Raw genomic sequence first — 19786 nt, 5'->3', positions numbered from 1 at the left:
TCACTATGAGGGGGTTTCCCTGCCTCAACCAAAACTAAAAGAAGGAACAAGTTACTTACCTGTAACTGTTGTTCTCCAGCATGGGTCTGGCATGGATTCACATGCTCATGAATATTCCCCGTTGTCAGGCTGGGAATCCTCGGTAAAGAAAAAATCAGTATCAGTTTCGTTTCTGATCTGTCTTTCTTAGTAGTAACCAATCACTGGTCTCTGGGTCATACTGCCCCCAGACAATGACTGCTCTCTCGCTAAGCCCCGCCCTTGGCAGCCATCCTCAGATTTGGTAGCACGTAAAGTGGCAGTATGACCAAGTGAAGAGCCGCAGAGGGGTAGGCGGGAGGGTTTGCATGTGAATCCATGACAGACCCATGCTGGAGAAAAACAGTTACAGGTAAGTAACTTGTTCCTTCTCCAGCATGGGGTCTGGCATGGATTCACATGCTCATGAATATAAGAATACATAGCAGTACACATATGCACAACCACTGGAGGTGGCAAAGGCTCAATATTGGGCATCACATAAACTCAACATTAAGCAACTCTTACCTCCTCACCAGGCCCACCTTCAGGCGAACAGGTTGCGCAGCACTGCTTGGCCGACTCTGGACTCCTCCCTGGAATCCCAGTCGAAACAGTAGAATCTCGTGAAGGTGTGCATCGACCTCCATGTAGCAGCCGTGCCGATGTCCAGCAGGGGCACACCAGACAAGAACGCCGTTGTAGCAGCGATCGCTCTAGTCGAATAGGCTCTCGGGCGGCTGGGCAACGGTCGGTTTGCCAACCGGTGACAGTGCATGATGCAGCCGGAGAGTCATCTGGAAATGGAAGCCTTCGAGAGGGCATTCCCTTGGTTCACAGGTCCAAAGCTCACAAAAAAGCTGTGATGTCTTCCGAAAACTGTTTGTGCGGTCCACGTAGAACTTCAGCGCTCTAGCTACATCCAGCGAGTGCAAAGTCCTCTCGGCCAGCAACAAAGGCGACGGGAAGAAAACTGGTAACACCAAGTGCTCGTTGAGAAGGAAGTCCGACGGCACCTTGGGCATAAATGTGGGGTGCGTCCTCAGCACCACCCTTGTCTCCTGAAAAGTCAAGTATGGAGGCTTGCAGGATAGGGCCTAGATCTCTCCCACTCGTCGTGCGGAGGTGATGGCCACAAGAAATGCTGCCTTCCACGACAGGAACTACAACGGTCCCAAATGCAGAGGCTCGAATGGCAGCCCCATGAGCCTGGTCAGCACCACGTTGAGCTCCCACGCCAGGGCCGGAGCTTTCACCGGCAGGAACGAACGGAACAGTCCTTTCATAAATTCCTTCACCAGGCGATGAGACCACAGGGATGGCCTTCCTGTAGTTCTGGTTTATCGGGAAATCGTTGCCAGGTGTATCTTGATGGAAGCATCCGCTAGTCCCGCCTTGGCCAGCGACAGTAGTTACGGCAGCACTTGAGGGGCTGTAATCCATAGAGGGTTAATCTGCTGTACACAGCACCAGACAGAGAACCTCTTCCACTTGTGTCCGTAGCTCTTGAGAGTTGAGGACGCCCTGACCTTTGTAAGAACCTCTTTGCAGTCCGCCGGGATATCGTACCCTCCAAACTCTAGTGCTGCAGGAGCCAGGCCTGCAAGTTCAGCAACTCCGGGTCGTGATGAAGGATAGCGCCTCCCTCTCTGGAGAGAAGATCTGCGTCCTTCGACAGTTTGACTGGTGGGGATGCTGACAAGTCCAGAAGGAACAAGTTACTTACCTGTAACTGTTGTTCTCCAGCATGGGTCTGGCATGGATTCACATGCTCATGAATATTCCCCGTCGTCAGGCTGGGAATCCTCGGTAAAGAAAAAACCAGTATCAGTTTCGTTTCTGATCTGTCTTTCGTAGTAATAACCAATCACTGGTCTCTGCGTCATACTGACCACAGCCAATGACTGCCCTCTACCTAAGCACCGCCTCTGGCAGCCATCTTCAGATTTGGAAGCACGTGAAGTGGCAGTATGACCAAGTGAAGAGCCGCAGAGGGGTAGGCGGGAGGGTTCGCATGTGAATCCATGCCAGACCCATGCTGGAGAACAACAGTTACAGGTAAGTAACTTGTTCCTTCTCCAGCATGGGGTCTGGCATGGATTCACATGCTCATGAATAAAGAATACATAGCAGTACACACATGCACAACCACGGGAGGTGGCAAAGGCTCAACATTAAGCATTACATCAAACCCAACATTAAGCATCTTACCTCCTCACCAGGCTCACCTCAGGCGAACAGGTTGCGCAGCACTGCTTGGCCGACCCACATCCAGCGAGTGCAAAGTCCTCTCAGCCGGCACGAAGGCGACGGGAAGAACACAGGCAACACCAAGGGTTCGTTGAGATGGAAGTCCGACGGTACCTTGGGCATGAAGGAGGGGTGCGTCCTGAGCACTACCCTTGTGTCGTGAAAAGTCAAGTACGGGGCCTTGCAGGAAAGGGCCTGGATCTCTCCCACCCGTCGTGCGGAGGTGATGGCCACAAGAAACGCTGTTTTCCACGACAGAAACTTCAACGGGGCCGAGTGCAGAGGCTCGAACGGAGGTCCCATGAGCTTGGTCAGCACCACGTTGAGCTCCCACGCCGGGGCCGGAGCCTTCACCGGCGGGAACGATCTGAACAGTCCCTTCATGAACTCTTTCACCAGACGATGAGACCACAAGGACGTCCGGCCCGTGGTTCTGGTGTATCGGGAGATCGCAGCAAGATGAATCTTGATGGACGCGTGTGCCAGTCCAGCTTTGGCCAGCGTCAGCAGGTACGGCAGTACCTGGGGAGCCGTAATCCGTAGAGGGTTAATCTTCTGTGCGTGGCACCAGACAGAGAACCTCTTCAATTTGTGTCCGTAGCATTTAAGAGTCGAGGACGCCCTGGCCTTTGCAAGAACCTCTCTGCAGTCGGCCGGTATGTCGTATCCTCCAAACTCTAGCGCTGCAGGAGCCAGGCCTGCAAGTTCAGCGATTTCGGGTCGTGGTGGAGGATAGCGCCTCCTTCCCTGGAGAGTAGATCCGCGTCCACCGGCAGCTTGATTGGCGGGGACGCTGATAAGTCCAGAAGGTCCGGGAACCATATCTGCCTCGGCCACCCAGGTGCAACGAGGATCATCCTGCACCGTGACCTCTTGAGCTGGTTGACGAGCCGGATTAGCAGTGGCAAAGGAGGGAACGCGTAGAGGAACAGGCCCTCCCAGGGGAACGAGAAAGCATCACCCATACTCCTCGCCTGGGGAAACCTGCTGGCGAACCTCCGGCACTTGGAGTTCGTCGCCGTCGCGAACAGGTCGATCTGGGGTGTGCCCCACCGTCGGAAGAGGCGATCCACTAGATCCTGCCGTAGTTCCCACTCGTGGCACGAGCGCAGCTCCCTGCTGAGTGAGTCGGCGATGGTGTTTTTTATCCCTGCCAGATGAAACGGCACCAGAAACATCCTTTGGGCGACGGCCCAATGCCACAGGTCCTGCGCCTCCTTGGACAGTGCTGGGGACCTGGTTCCGCCCTGTTTCCTGATGTAAAACATGGTGGTGGTGTTGTCGGTGAAGATCCTCACCACCTTGCCCTTGAGGGACGGAAGGAAGGACCTGAGGGCCCAGAACACTGCACGGAGCTCCAGGACGTTGATATGGAGGGACTTCTCCGTCGGGAGCCAAAGGCCTCTCGCGTGCAGATTTTCGGTGTGCGCTCCTCACCCTTCCGGGGAGGCATCCGTGGTCACTGTCTCCTGGTGGTCTGGGGTCTGGAAGTCCATGCCCGCCGTCAGATGCGCGCGGGTGCCCCACCACCGGACCGCTCGGCGGAAACTCTCGTCGAGTGTGATCCTCTCCTCGAAGCTGCCCGTCGTTTGGATCCAGCGCGCGTCCAGGAACTCCTGCAACGGGCGCATCCGGAGCCTGCACATGGGAATGAGGTAGATGCAAGAAGACATCATTCCGAGGAGGGACTTGATGGACCTCACCTTGGCCGCGTCGGAAACCAACATCCGCTGTACCTTGCGCCCAGGATGGATCTGGTCCTTTCCTCCGACGGGGAGGCCAGAAGGGACACTGTGTCGAGCTTCGCTCCCAGAAACAGTGCGTTTTGCGCGGGTACCAGGTGGGACTTGGCGTAGTTCACGGAGAATCCCAGGTCCGTGAGAAGTTGGACGGTCCTTGCCGTGTGCTCCACGGCGAGCTCCCTCGTCTTGGCTCGGATGAGCCAGTCGTCCAGGTAGGGGTAGACGTGGATCCCCTCGCGGCGCAGCTGCGCCGCCACCGGTGCAAGGCACTTGGTAAATACCCTGGGTGCCGACCGTAGTCCGAAGGGGAGGGCTTTGAACTGGTAGTGACGCCCTTGGACCACAAACCTGAGGAATTTTCGGTGCCCCTTTAGGATGGGAATATGGAAGTAGGCATCCTCCAAATCCAACGACGACAGGAAGTCTCCTTCCTCCAGCTGACCCAGGACGTGCTGGAGGGTGACCATCCGGAACTTCTGCGCCTTGATGAACTTGTTCAGACGTCGCAGGTCTAGGATGGGGCGCCATCCTCCCGTCTTCTTCTTCACGAGGAAGTATCTCGAGTAAACTCCGGAGCCCCGAAGCCACTTTGGGACGAGTTCGATGGCACCCTTCCTGAGCAACACCTTTACCTCCAGGAGAAGCTGAGGGACGTGAAGCTCTTTCCTGGCCACGGGGGGGGGACGCGCGGGCACCTTCTTTGAAACACGAGCGCGTGGCCCCGGGCTATGGCGTCCAGCACCCAACGGTTGGTGGAGATGGACTCCCACACGCTGACGAAGCTCGCCAGCCGGCCTCCCACCGGGGTGCTTCGGTGGGGGCCCGACCCCACGGCCGGTTCAATCCTGTTTCGACGAGGCTTTGCCGCCTTGACCTCCTTGGCGACGACGGCGGGGTCCGCCAGACTTGCCTCGTCCTCTGTAGGCCTCCTGAGACGACGAGCGGGCCGCTTGACGGTAGGTAGAGAAACCGCCGCCGGAACCTTTGGAGGCGCCCTTGCCTCCGCTGCTCCGAAAGGGCATCCGTCGTTGCTGTAGCACCCCAAGGGCCCGGGCCGTCTCAGTGTCCGCTTTAATGGCCTGAAGGGAATCGTCCACTGAGGTTGTTCCCATCGAACGGCATGTCCAGGACTCTGGTCTGTACGTCTTGACGGAAGTCCGTAGCCTTGAGCCATCCACGCCGCCTAAGGCACACGCCGTTGCCCAACTGGCGAAGTCCGTCGCAATAGTGATGGCGTGGTCCGACGCCACCTCACCTTTCTGTAGGATCTCCAGGGCATCCGCCCTCTTGTCGTCCGGTAGGAAGTCCAGCAGGGGAGCCAGTTTGTACCATAGCTCCCTGTCGTAGCGGGCCACGATAGCCAAGGCGTTGGCCGCTTTAATCGTCGTCGCTGCAGACGAGATGACCCTGCGTCCCATAGCGTCCAATTTCTTTCCCTCGCCGTCCGGTGGGGAAGTCGATGTGGAGGCTGCACCCCCCCCCCCGCTTTCTTCCTGGCCGCCGCGGAGACGACGGAGTCCGGGGTAGGCTGCGCCCGGAGGCACAGGGGGGCCGCGTCCGGGACCCGGTACTTCTTCTCGTACCGGTCTCTTCTAGCTGGCGTCGTGGAAGGGTTCTTGAGGAGGGCGAGGCCCTCATCCCAAATGTCGTCCAGTAGAGGCACCGCGAGGACCGTCTTCCTCTTGGCCTCGCGCCGTTGATAAAGGAATCCTTCCTGTTTCTTCTCCTCAGGGCAGAGTTGGAAAAGCTCGGATGCCCTGGCGATCATGGAGTGGAACGATCCAATCTCGTCGGGCGGAGAAGCCCTGGTGGGAGGTGACGACGGGAGATCCTCGTCGTATACCTCGTCGTCCGTACCCGTCGCTGCCGTGTCCGTCCCCGTATCATCCCCTCGGGTGGACGGGGAGGAGGGCTGGACGGGTCGCGACGGCTGAAAAGGAGGTGGAGGGTGAATCCTTCTTTTCTTGGGCGGGGGAACACCAGAAGGTCCCGGTTCAGGATCCCCCGACGGGAGAGGTTCCTCCGTCGGCAACGTTAGTCTCGTCCTTATCTCTGAGCATAAGGACTGTATAGCCAACAAAATGGCCGCCGAGTTGTCTTGCGGCGCTGGCAGAGGGGAATCCGACGGGCGATCAGGGGCCCCGTCGGCACCCTCGACGATGACGTTGTCACCTGCGTCGGGATCCATCCCGACGGGCCGGTCTTCATTCACGCCAAGGCCGTGGCTTAAGACCTCGATCAGCTCTTCCTCTGAAGCCGAATCTACGACGACGCCCTGCCCCCCCTTTTTCTTCCCCGCCGGGGATTTCACGGGGGTCCTATCGATGGGCACAAAAGAGGACTCCCTCCGAGGTGGCAGGGAGACTCTGAGCCCCGAGGTCGCCACCACTGGTGTAGCCTCCACCGGCTGAGCCAGGGCCGCCGCGACAGTATCGATAGAGGGCTTGGCCGGATGGATTAAGGCCTTCACCACCTTAGGTGCGCTCACCGCCTTATCCTTGAGGGGGGGGACACTGCCTCGCTCCCCCTCCGATGGGGCCTTTGAGCTCGACCGGGGCCTCTCCAGGAGCTTCGCCGGGTGCTCGCCCTTCCTCTTACCCGACCCAGAGCGTTGGCTCGTGGCTGAAGGTGCCGGGGAGGGTGCGCCCTGCCTGGCGCCCGTAGAGCCCGACCGTTCGGCGCTCCCGGTGCCAGCGGACTTGCGGTGCTTGGCCTTGTGTTGGACCCCCGTCGCCGGGGCGTCCTCAAAGGTCTTAGAAGACCGCTCGGATTTCTTCCTCTTCTTCTCGCCTGACGGGCTCTTCCCTTCCAGCCAGTTGGCGAGGCGTTGGTGGCGGTCCTTCATGGTCCGCTCCGACATATTGCCGCAAAACGCACAGTCCTTCTCCACGTGCGTCTTGTCCTCATGTAAGCAGTAGAGACAAAAGGAGTGTTCGTCCTCCTTAAAGACGTTCTGCAGCTGGCATCCAGGGCAGACCCTGAACAGCTTTCCGGGCGTCGAGCTTCCCTTCTCCTGGGCCATGTCCGGGCCTGAGAAGCTTCTGGACTCCTCCAAAACGTAGCTCGACGAAATCTTCACCCTTGAGGGGCGCAGACGAATCCGACACGGGTCCCCGTTGATCGGATGGAGAGTCGGTGGAGCTTGAGGCTCTTTTGACCGGAAAAACGAGAAAAAAACGTGAAAAAATAGCACTAACGCTCGAGAGCAATAGCACGAGGATCCCAACACATGAACGTGCGGTAAAAATCTGAAGATGGCTGCCAGAGGCGGTGCTTAGGTAGAGGGCAGTCATTGGCTGTGGTCAGTATGACGCAGAGACCAGTGATTGGTTATTACTACGAAAGACAGATCAGAAACGAAACTGATACTGGTTTTTTTCTTTACCGAGGATTCCCAGCCTGACGACGGGGAATATTCATGAGCATGTGAATCCATGCCAGACCCCATGCTGGAGAAGGTCCGGGAACCAGATCTGTCTCGGCCACGCCGGTGCGACGAGGATCATCCTGCACCGGGACCTCTTGAGTTGGTTAATGAGTCGGAGCAGCAATGGAGGGAATGCATACAGGAACAGGCCGTCCCAGGGGAACGAGAAAGCATCGCCCATGCTCCTCAGTTGGGGAAACCTGCTGGCGAACCTCTGGCACTCGGGAGTTCGTCGCCGTCGCGAACAGGTCGATCTGGGGTTTGCCCCATCGCTGGAAGAGTCGATCCACTTGATCCTGGCGCAGTTCCCACTCGTGGCACGAGCGCAGCTCCCTGCTGAGTGAGTCGGCAATGGTGTTTTTTATTCCTGCTAGATGAAAGGGTACCAGAAACATCTCCTGGGCAACGGCCCAAAGCCACAGATCCTGGGCTTCCTTGGATAGGGCTGGGGATCTGGTTCCACCCTGCTTCCGGATGTAGAACATCGTGGTGGTGTTGTCGGTGAAGATCCTCACCACCTTGACCTTGAGGGACGGGAGGAATGACCTGAAGGCCCAGAACACTGCTCGGAGCTCCAGTATGTTGATGTGGAGCGGCCTCTCCTCCGGGAGCCAAAGGCCTCTCGCGTGAAGATCTCTGGTGTGCGCTCCCCACCCCTCCAGGGAGGCATCCGTCGTCACCGTCACCTGATGTCCTGGGGTCTGAAAGTCAGTGCCCTCCGCGAGATGCGCACGGGTGCCCCACCACCAAATTGCTTGGCGGAAAACCTTGTTGAGCGAGTTCTTGTTCTCGAAACTGCCCGCCGCTTGCATCCAACGGACGTCGAGGAACTCCTGTAGAGGACGCATCCGAAGCACGCACAGGCGCACCAGATATATGCATGAGGACATCATCCCGAGAAGGGCGCTTGATGGACCTCACCCTGGCCATGTCCGTGGCCAGCAGACGCTGCACATTGCCGAGGATGGCCTTCGACCTTTCCTCCGACGACTAGGCCAATCGTGCTACTGTGTCGAGCTTGGCTCCCAGAAACAGTGCGACCTGCGACGGAACCAGGTGGGATTTGGGGAAGTTGATGGAGAATCCCAGGTCCGTGAGCAGCCGGACGGTCTTCGTTGTGTGTTCGACGGCGAGTTCCCTTGGCTCGGATGAGCCAATCGTCTAGGCAGGCGTAGACGTGGATCCCCTGCAGAAGCAGCCATACCACCTCTGGTGCTAGGCACTTGGTGAATACCCTGGGCGCTGACTTCAATCCGAATGGGAGGGCCTTGAACTGGTAGTGCCGTCCTTGGACTACGAACCTGAGAAACTTTCGGTGTCCTTTTCGAATGGGGATGTGAAAGTACGCATCCTCCAAATCCAACGACGATAGGAAGTCGCCTTCCTCCAGCTGGCCCAGCACATGCTGGAGGGTGACCATCTGGAACTTCTGTGCCTTGATGTATTTGTTTAGTCGACGCAGGTCCAGGATGGGACGTCATCCTCCTGTCTTCTTTCTGACGAGGAAGTATCTTGAGTATACTCCGGAGCCCCGGAGCCTCTTTGGGACGAGCTTGATGGCTCCTTTCTTGAGCATCGCCCTTATCTCTAACAGCAGTTGAGGGACGTGGTTTTCCTTCCTGGCCACGGGAGGAATGCAGGGGCACTTCTTTAGAAATTCGAGAGTGTGCCCGTGGGTCAGGGCATCCAGCACCCAACAGTCAGTGGAGATGGACTCCCACACGCTGATGAACTTCGTCAGCTGGCCTCTCACCGGGGTGCTCTGGTGGGGGCCCAACGCAACGGCCGGTTCAGTCTTGCTTGGCAGCGGCCTTGTCGCCTTACCCTCCCTGGCGATGACGGCAAGATCCACCCGACTTGCCCTGTCCCCTGTAGGCTTCTTGCAACGAGGAGCGGGCCGACTGACGGTATGTCGAGGAGCCGCCGCCGAATCCTTTGGAGACACCTTATTTGCCTCCGGAGTTCCGAAAGGGCGGCCGTCATTGCTGCAGAACTCCCAAGGCCCAAGCCGTCTGTGTCAGTCTTGATGGCCGCAGTGACTCATCCATTGTCTTCCCAAACAGATTGTTGCCGTCGAAGGGCATGTCCAAAACCTTGGCTTGCATGTCTTGGCGGAAATCCGTCGCCTTGAGCCACCTCCGCCGTCGAAGGCAAACGCCATTGCCCAACTGGCGGAACCCGGTGTCGGCAATGTCTGTGGCTACCGTTATGGCGTGGTCCAACGCCACCTCACACCTTCCTGTAGGATCACCAGAGCCTCTGACCTCTTTATGTCGGTAGGAAGTCCAACAGTGGGGTGATCTTGTACCACAACTCCCTGTCATAGTGGGCCACAATCGCTAGGGCGTTGGCCTCCTTAATCGTCGTCGCCGCAGAGATGACTCGTCCCATGGAGTCCAGTTTCTTTCCCTCGCCGTCCGGTGGGGAAGTCGAAGTTGAGGCTGGTGCGCCCGCCACCCCCCGCTTTCTTCTGGCTGCCGACGAGACGACCAAGGCACAAGGGGCGGCCTCGGGGACCCGGTACTTTCTCTCATACTTTCCCTCTTGGCAGGTGTCATGGATAGGTTCTTCAGAAGGACAAGTCCCTCGTCCCAGATGTCATCCAGCAACGGCACCGCGAGGACCGTCTTCCTTTTGGCCGTGCGCCGTTGGTAGAGGAAACCTTCCTTCTTCTGTTCTTCCGGGCAGAGCTGGAAAAGCTCGGATGCCTTGGCAATCATGGCGTGGAAGGAGCCAATTTCGTTGGGCGGGGAGGCCCGAGGAGGTGGTGATGGGAGGTCCGTCCCGTCGTCACCACCGTTGTCATCCGTCCCCGTCGTGGCCGTATCTGTTCCTGTGTCATCCCAAGGGATAGGGGAAGGAGGCAGGCTGAGAAGGCCGTGAGGTCTGGAAGGGCAGGGGTGGTTGAACTCTCCTCCTCTTGTTTGGAGGGCTTTCCGACGGGCCCGGTTCTGCTGGGTCGTCCGTTGGGGGTGGGGCAATCTCGTCCTTATCTCTGTGCATAAGGTTTGGATTGCCATCAAAATGGCCACCGAGTTGTCATGTGGTTGGGGTTGCGACGGGCGCGATGGTTGCTCCTCCTACACGGGAGCCTCGTCGGCACCTCCGTCACTTTCTTCGTCCTCCTCATCGGGATTCACAAACTTCCTGTTGGGGCCCTCCACGATTTCCAACAGTTCCTCCTCGGAGGCTGTGTCTGTGTCTGTAATGGCCACCCCCCCCTCTTTTTCCACCGGGGTCTTCAAGGGGGTCTTCTCGATGGGCTGAAAAGAGGATTCCCTACGCAGTGGCAGGTAAACTCTGGGCCCCGAGGTCGCCTCCACTGGGGTAGCCTCCACAGGCTTCACCAGGGCCATAGCGACTACCTCGATAGAGGCCTTAGCCGGGTGAATCAAGGCCTTCACCACCTTAGCGCTTGAGGCCTTCACCTTGGGGGGAGGGTCGCCGCCTCGCTCCCCCTTGGCTGGTTCCTTCGAGATCGACCGGGGCCTCTCCAGAAGCTTAGCCGGGTTCTCAGACTTTCTCTTCCCCGAGCCAGAGCGTTGGCTCGTGGTCGATGGCGCCGGTGAAGGTGCGCCCTGCCTGGCAGCCGAGGAGCCCGACCGTTGGGCGCTCCCGGTGCCCGCGGGCTAGCCGTGTTTAGCCTGCTGTTGGGCCCCCATCGCCGGAGCGCCCTCACAGGACTTAGAAGATCGCTCGGACTTCTTCTTCTCACCTGCTGGGCTCTTTCCTTCCAGCCAGTTGGCGAGACGTGTCCGACGATCCCTCATAGTCCAATCCGTCATGTTCATCCAAAACGCACAGTCCTTCTCCACGTGCTTTTTGTCTCCATGAAGGCAGTAGACACATCTCGAGTGTTCGTCCTCCTTGACACATTCTGTAATCCGCATCCAGGGCAATTCCTAAACAGCTTGGATCTGGGAGTCAAGCTTCCTTTCTCCTGGGCCATGTCCACGAGGTAGGCCTCAGAAACTTCTGGAATCCCCCAAGAAGAGTAACTCGACGAAAACTTCCTCCCAATTGATCGGAAGTAGAAACGGTGGAGCTTGAGGCTCGAATGACTGAAAAAAAAAGAGATAAATCTCTTGAAAAAATGCAAAACGCAGTAAAAGCTCGAGAGCTATAGCACGAGGACTCCCAACACTTGAACGTGCGGAAAAAATCTGAGGATGGCTGCCAGGGGCGGGGCTTAGGGAGAGGGCCGTCATTGGCTGGGAGCAGTATAACCCAGAGACCAGTGATTGGTTACTACTAAGAAAGACAGATCAGAAACGAAACTGATACTGATTTTTTCTTTACCGAGGATTCCCAGCCTGACGACGGGGAATATTCATGAGCATGTGAATCCATGCCAGACGCCATGCTGGAGAAAAGAACCTCAGTTAGACGCTACATACTAGGCAGAGACCATGGTGTGCGTGTCGCCTGATTGAAATCCTTAACAGTGCATGTGCCCTAAAATGAACCTGGCGCGAAATCATGCGGAATACTTAGTTGGAGAGGTAGTCCCATCATGATGATACAACAATTTCTCATGTAATCTTACGCTCATTTTGTGAGGAGGAAAAGCCCTCATGATTGCAAAAGTGAAAACATAGTATTAATATACACAGAGGATACAGAATGGCATTGTCCAAAGTGTGAACACAAGACATTAGTCTGTATGTACAATGTTTACATTTCACATAATAAAATGTATACAGAGGGTCTCATACATATAATGTTGACATTCCATATAATTTAGTATACAAATATAGGGTCCACATGTCTTCCCTACAATGGACAATACTCTGGTGTCTGGAAAATCATACAGAGAGAAGAAATGTACAAACTGAAAAAGTTACATATGTTGTATCCACAGGAGGAAAGAGCCCCTACAATCATTGCAGAAAAAAACATTATTAATTTTAGGTCATATTTCCAGTCTGCATCCACCACATTTCTAGTGTCAAGCTGACTGCCAATCTATTGGTAGTGTTGAAAAAGTTCTAGTGTGGAACCATCTCAATGTCATTGGTCCCTGGTCTAAATGGGGACTTAGTAGTCGTTATCACTAAATAGTGGTATGATATTGGGAATAGCATGGTGCACCTAGCACTCAAAATGATGCTGGTGGTGAAAATAGTATACTTGGGTGTGCCAGAAGTGTTACCACTCTACAGTTATGTTTAGGCCATTTCTCACTGTATTGAGTCTATGCACCCATCTTTGTTCCAGCTTGGTTAGAGCCTTGTTGATGTCCCCCCTCGCCTCTGCAGGGTCATCTGTTGCACCACAAACCATTTGAGGTTGTTATTGGAATGTCCCATTTTGATGTAGTGCTCAACCAGGAGCTTGTCCGGTACCTTGTTCTTAATGTACAATCTATGTTCTGATATTCTTTAATTGATTGTTCTGATAGTTTTTTTTTCACATATAGCAGCTTGCACGGGCATTCTATGATGTATATAACGTGTTTGGTATTGCAATTGGTATAAGTTGTTAGTTCCCAATGGATGTCTTTATGGTCAAATGTTTTCTTTGTGTCAGTAAAATCACATGCAATACAGTGTCCACATTTATAGTGGCCTTTTACCAGAGGCAAATCCCACAGTGTATTTGGTTTGTCTGTGAGTCAATGTACGTGTGTACCAGGGTATCCTTTAGGTTTCTATTTTTCTTAAATGCAAAAACTGATTTTTTTGTCTAGACTTCCTTTGTTGTTAAGTGCCAATTTCTGTTGACCGCATTCTTGATCGTGTTACTCAATGGGATATAAGTAGTGACACAGACTAGTCGGTCCAAGGGTGTTTCTGTCTTGGGGGTTAAGCATGTGTTTCTATCCGTATTTGCTGCTCTCTTCCTGGCATCTCTAATGGACTTCCTGGGGTACCCCCTCCTTAGGAGCCTTGCTTGTAGATCATCAGTGTGTGACTCATATTTCACTCTATCGGAGCAATCTCACCTGATCCTCAGGAATTGCCCATATGGTAGATTGTACTGGAGTCCTTGTGGGCGATAGCTTGTGAAATGCAACAAGCTATTTCGGTCAGTGGGTTTGCGATTGAGTTCGGTTTTCAGAGTGTCTCCTGACCTGTATTTATGTATGTCTAGAAAGTCAATCGCATGGAAATCCCAATGCATGGTAAACCGTGGTTCCAGAAGAGAGTCACAAGCCAACACTATAGGTCGTCACAGTGGTTTGTTGGCATTCTTGTGTACCTTTGGGAGGATATAGAAGGCTGGTATTTTCGGGTGTAATTTGTTCAAAAAGAAGTGTTCATCTTTGCAGATCCATCCCCGATTCTCTGTGTGTCTCGTTAGGCTACTGATTTCGTCCGGTAGTCTGTTGGTTGGATCCTGGTTGAGCTTCTTGTAGGCTTCTGTGTCTGATAACAGGCGGAGGCATTCGCTCTTGTAGTCGGTTGTGTCCATGACGATGATCCCACCGCCCTTGTCCGCAGATATTATAGTGATTGTTTTGTCTCTGTTCAGTGTTGTTAGTGCTGTCCTTTCTTACTTGTCTAAGTTGTCTTGGTAATAGTTATTCCTCTTTAGACCTTCGAGAAAGGCATTAGTGACCAACTTCTCAAAAGTATCAAATTCACCTGGTATGGTGTGTGGCGGTGGAGTGAAGGCTGATTTTGGTTTGGAACCTGTTTTGTTCTCATATCCACTGTCCTGTACTAGATCAGATGTGTCTGGAACGGTCCAGTGTTCTGATAGATACAGGTCAAAGAAGTACTTCAATCTGATGTTCCGGAAGAATCTATTGAGGTCAAGCTCGGTTTGGAAGGGTTCCGCCTTTCTAGACGGTACAAAGGATAATCCTCTTTCAAGGAGTCTCTTTTCAATTTTGTTGATGGGGCGTGATGACAAATTGAAGATTGGAATCAGATTGTTCATTGCTGGTTGGAGTACCACTGTCTGGTCCTCATCTGTGGGCCCGAGGCGTGTGGTCTCCTTTTGGACCGTCCCCGTGGCACATTTCTTCTCTCTGCATGATTTGCCTACCAGACACCAGAGTATTGTCCATTGTAGGGAAGAAATGAAGACCCTATATTTGTATACTAAAATATATGGAATGTCAACATTATATGAATGAGACCCTCTGTATACACTTTGTTATGTGAAATGTAAATATTGTATGTACAGACTAATGTTTTGTGTTCACACTTTGGACAATGACATTCTGTATCCTCCATGTATACTATGTTTTCACTTTTGCAATTGTGAGGGCTTTTCCTCTGCACAAAATGAGCCTAAGATTACATAAGAAATGGCTGTATCATCACGATGGGACTACCTCTCCCACTAAGTAGTCTGCATGATTTTGCGCCAGGTTAATTTTAGGGCAAATGCACACACGGTGCAATGTTTGGAACTATGCCCAACCTTTAGACACGGCGCCCATATGGTAGCTTTTTCGGTACGCCCTTGACGTGGCTCAATAACCTACGGTTTGCTGCGCAAATTGCACACAAACATATAAATAAGTCCAAGCTGCCCGCTACCTAGACAAGAGCTGATCACCTTTTCCATATTAAAAACACACACTTCAGCCAGGTCTTACATCTTCGGTTGTACTGCTATGGTGCTAGTTAAACGCCTTCCCGCGTTGCCATAGCAGCGTGGCTAGGGCTCACTGCATTTTCTTTTGCAGCAACGAAGAGATTCCAAAATTGCAACGGCACGTATTTATGCTTACATTACCTAGGCAACGGTGCACAGCTTTGCTGTCCGGACACACCGCTGCAGCACCTCGCGCTTCACGGAGAGGGAGCATCTCGCTGCTTGATTTTCACATTACCGTTGCCAATAGGTAATATAATATTGTGGACGCTTGAAGCACTTCATATTTTTATGTCCAATCGCAACATCACAAGAAAACACCTTTAAACGGCGGGCGCCAGAACTGGAACTAGGTCTAGCACGCCATTAACAATGGTGGGTGGCACAACCAACCAGCCTACAATGCGATTCCGCACTCACGCACAGTTATAGTTGCCTGAATGCCTATTTAGCGGACCATGGCACGCAGCTAAGATATGTACCAATCACCATTAGGTGTTGCGCTCCATTTTTCCACCTTATTATTTAAGTCCACAACGTGAATCGACACTCGCGCACTGGAATGGTTGCCCCACCGGTGTATCAAGTTGAAGCAAGCACACAACTAATTTATACACTGATCCCCGTCATCCAACACAGCAATAAGGGAACTTATGGGCATTAGTTTGTTTACACAAGGGCCCCATTATGACCATCAATGCCGATTCAAGTCGTTTAGACATAGGGGACTCAAAATTTCATCTTTGAGTTCCCTTCGTATTGAAAATACACCTCGGCGTAAAAAGTTATAACCGAGTACATGGATCCAGACGTCCATCATTAGGATTTCAAGATCTCAAGCTCAGGGAACGACCTGGACTGGTAAGACCAACAAGGTTACCACTGCACACATAAATGTGTAGGATCTGGATTAGAGACCCACTACTACATTAATAGTATTGTGGGTTTGTCCCTTTCTCCTTTTCTCTTGTTACCCCATAGATATTCAGGCATACAAGAAATACCACATAAACCTGCTGCCACAATCTCCTGGATTCTACACAGGGGAAATGCGACCAACATAGACCGTAGCAATAATGACTACACAGTAAGAAGAGTGACCCATTTCATTGAAATGGCCACTTTTTTGTTACAGAACTAAGCAGTAATCTGCTTCAGTAAATAATGATACATTTATCCTGAAAACACATACATTCTAAACCACTTATCTCTTGTCATGGTCTCTGAAAGAGAACAATAGGACACCTCTGAGTCAACTGGTCTTTTACATCCTGATGAAGGCCAACGACTTGCCAGCTTTATTGAACTGCTGACGATTCTGGCCGAAACACAGTAGTGGCGACTACTTCTCTTTTTCACCAGTTTATATTATTAACACTGTCAACTTGTGCACTATGATGTACTGTATATATATGTTATTTGTAGATTGAATTCCCTAGATGTTCTAAGGGACAATACATGTTCACTGATTTTTAATTCCAGGCATAATGACTGGATTGAACTGTTGTGCATTATGTACAGAGTTTTTTAAATGATGTGTGTCCTGCTGTTGAAAAACTAATCTGAAGATTACACACTTTTATGCATCAAAAGCTTTGGGGTAAAATGCTTTCTTTTGACCCACACAGCACCTTGGAATAATGTTTTATTTTTCTTCACGTAGGGGTAATATGATGAATGTATGTAATTCCAATCACCCTGATCATTGCCTTATTATATAGTAGGTTGCCCACAGAAAGGAGAACAGAGCTTATTGTAAAAAAGCACTGAAGGGATTGTACGGGACAAGCCCAAAAACGATTAGATTTTGAGGCTAGAGAAGACAAGGGAAGTGATGGAAGTTGGGGAACAATGCTTTCAGATGAGGAGAGATATGAAAGTGAAAATGAGGAAGGGTAGGGAGCAGCGGAAGGCCCATCCACGTGCGTGAACCCAGAGAAGAAGACAGAGTTGTCTGACTCTGAAGAACTAAAAGGGGAAAAGCCCAAACCTGTATTGTACCCCAAACGTTCAAAAGGACAATCACATAGCTTGGAGGAGACAATCTCATATGCAGCTTTAGAATGCTACCAGGATGAAAGAAAGCAAGCACGACAGGCACCTTCACAAAAACATAGGACGCAACTGGACCTGAATATAATGCAGAATTAACACAATTTCCATTGTTAGAGAAGGGGGAGGACAACTGCAATATATACCATGGCCACAAATAGACAAGGATAATTTGAGGTGTAAATTGTTATCTTCAACATCGGAGGCATGAACATGGATTTATGAGCTACAGAGACTGGCAGCGGGAATGACAATAGCAGCAGGTGACATAAAAAGCTTGCTAGCTGCCACATTTGGGGCGAGAGCGGACATTTAAAAAAGGGCGAGGTAACCCAGGAGGACCACGCAGAATTCGGCTCATGATGGAGCACCATTTAATAACTGCAGGGCAAATGTATGTAGAGTGCTGAGACTGCAATATCCTGATACGTCAGACATGAGTGCGATTATGACACGCGAGATGCGTGATTATGAAGACCCTGTTGCTTATATTCAAAAACAATGGCTGTGGGACAAAACTATAACTATCTTCTAGCACATATTTTGGCTGGGGTTACCCCAGAACAGGGAAGTGCCACAGAGAATGGCATTGATAAAAAAGACAGTCATTTTTCAAGAAGATGTGGTACAGGTACTAAGCACACTGTGGACCAGAGGTCCCTAGGACACAGGCCTGCTGAAAGGAGTAGGTGCAGTTAAAATCAAATTGAAGCCAGAAGCAATCTCTGTAAAGCAATATCCTATGTCAAAAGAAGAGGGTATTCATGAGACAATTTCTGCGTTAGTGCAACATGGAATACTAGTGTCATGAGAGTCTCCATGTAACACAGCGTTGTACCGCATGGGGTAAAAAAAAGAAAATCAACTAGGTATTCTAGGATATACTTCAGTGTCTCCACGTATACGTCACTCTAACTAGGGCTACGTTGTCCAGATCTTTTGTTGAACTAAATCAGCACATATAGCGGTTTGCTTACTATCTGAGTCGATCAAGGCCTCTCGTTTCCCCAAGCTTTTTCATATGTGAACTCGGTAGGAGTTTGGCCAAAACAAGTGCTAAAGGTCTCTAAGCTCTTCGAGTTCTTCCCATTCTTTGCCCTTGAAACAGCATATTTCCATAGGTTTGTCTTTTATATTCTTTGTACAGTATCTAGCTAGATACCCTGTTTCTCTACCGGAAAAAGATCAGAGGAGGTGGTCTGCTTCCTTTTAACCCCCTTTCTATTTTCATCCTTAGCCTTTGGATCCATTTTCCTAATTTCTACTCTCTCTCATGGTATTCCTTCCTTGATCCTATGTAGCCCCCCTTGTTCATCTACTCCCTAAGGTTAAGTTCGATGGATGGGTTTATGATCCTTCCATTCTTCCCATCAATGGGCCAAATGGAAGTATTTAGCTGCATCCAAGTGGTTTTGTGCAGTCTCAATGGCCATGGCTAGAGTAGGTTGATTTAACTGAAGTATGGATTTTTGCAAAAAAGGGGGTAAGGAATTTGTAAATTGTTCTAAGTTAATCATCTCCATCAGTTCTTCTAAGGACTTGTTTATCCATAGGGCCACCATGTTTTTAATGGGTACACCTAACTCTAATGGGGTTTCTCCCTATTTCAACTTAATGGCCTGTAATTTCTGTCGATAAAAACTGCAGGTCTGCCCCACTCTTTTTAACAACCCTTCCTTGATGGATAGAAAGGTGGCTCCCTGTGCAAGGTTAAGTAGCTGATAGGAGGTTTGGAGTTCGCCTTTTAACAAGGGACCCAAATAGCATTGTTGCAGGTTCTCTTCCCATCCCAGCTGTTCGGGCAGGCGTTTGAAGTTTAGAAAAATAATTCCTAAATCTTCGCCTTCAAGATATGGTTGAAGTACACTCTGTGGTAGTAAGGGCCTTGTTTCTAGTTCAAATAATTTAGTAACATTTTCTTGGAGTTTATTTTCAGCCTGTATCTGATGGGCTGCTAATTGGGCAATGACATTGGCTAGGTCGGCCATTTCTTACGGGGGTGTAAGGGTTCCTTCTGTGGTGTACGAATCAGAAAAGAAACCACTCTCGATTCCCTCAGATAAGGTTTCAAAATCCTCAGAATCTTCTGATTCTGTCGAAGGAGTGGACTGAGGTAAATTAGTTTTTAACACTGATGGTCCCGCAACGGATGAAGACTGGGTACCATGGGAAAAAAAAGGCTAAGAGGGAGGGCATTCAGAGCACTAGGCCTGATAAAAGAAAACACATGTTGAACTTTGAGGATTATTCAGTCCCCAGGCTGTATGTTGCAATGGGAGAGAGGAAGGGTGTCTAGCAACACTTGAGTTTTAAAGAATAGATCCTGTTGACTAGGTGGGACAAGCAATTGAGAGGACAACACCTCTAAGTGTGGATACGTGGTCAGAATGGTTGGGGGTAGTGTTGGACGGTCATGGAGATTTATTCAGGACTTACGCCCACTAAACAATATTGATGAAGCAGAACTTCCATTTGTCGTGAATCCAGCCACAATGTTGTGCACTATCCCCTCTGAAGCCAAATATGTTACAGTGATTGATTTAAAGAATGTATTCTTTTCAATCCCCTTCCATGAAGAATCACAAAAGCGGACCTTGTTTTCATATAGAAACAAGAGGTGAAAACATACTGGTTTGCCCAAGGAGTACTGCAAGTCCTGATCAATATTCAATAGGGTCCTCCATATGGGCCTGAGAAACGTATGCCTTGACAGTACAGTGATTCAATATGTAGACGACCTTTTGGT

General features: G+C 51.5%; 1 protein-coding gene across 5 annotated transcripts in view; it reads right to left on the bottom strand.

Moving 5' to 3' along the window:
* Positions 1 to 19786, bottom strand: part of OSBPL2 (oxysterol binding protein like 2) — a 1093509-nt gene that overhangs the window by 310169 nt on the left and 763554 nt on the right. The window lies entirely within an intron of this gene.

Source organism: Ambystoma mexicanum, chromosome 3p (genome assembly GCF_040938575.1).
Source record: "Ambystoma mexicanum isolate Mex_15411 chromosome 3p, UKY_AmexF1_1, whole genome shotgun sequence".
Classification (NCBI taxonomy): domain Eukaryota; kingdom Metazoa; phylum Chordata; class Amphibia; order Caudata; family Ambystomatidae; genus Ambystoma; species Ambystoma mexicanum.
The sequence above is the reverse complement of the archived record's forward strand: the minus strand, read 5'-3'. Positions and strand labels throughout refer to the sequence as shown.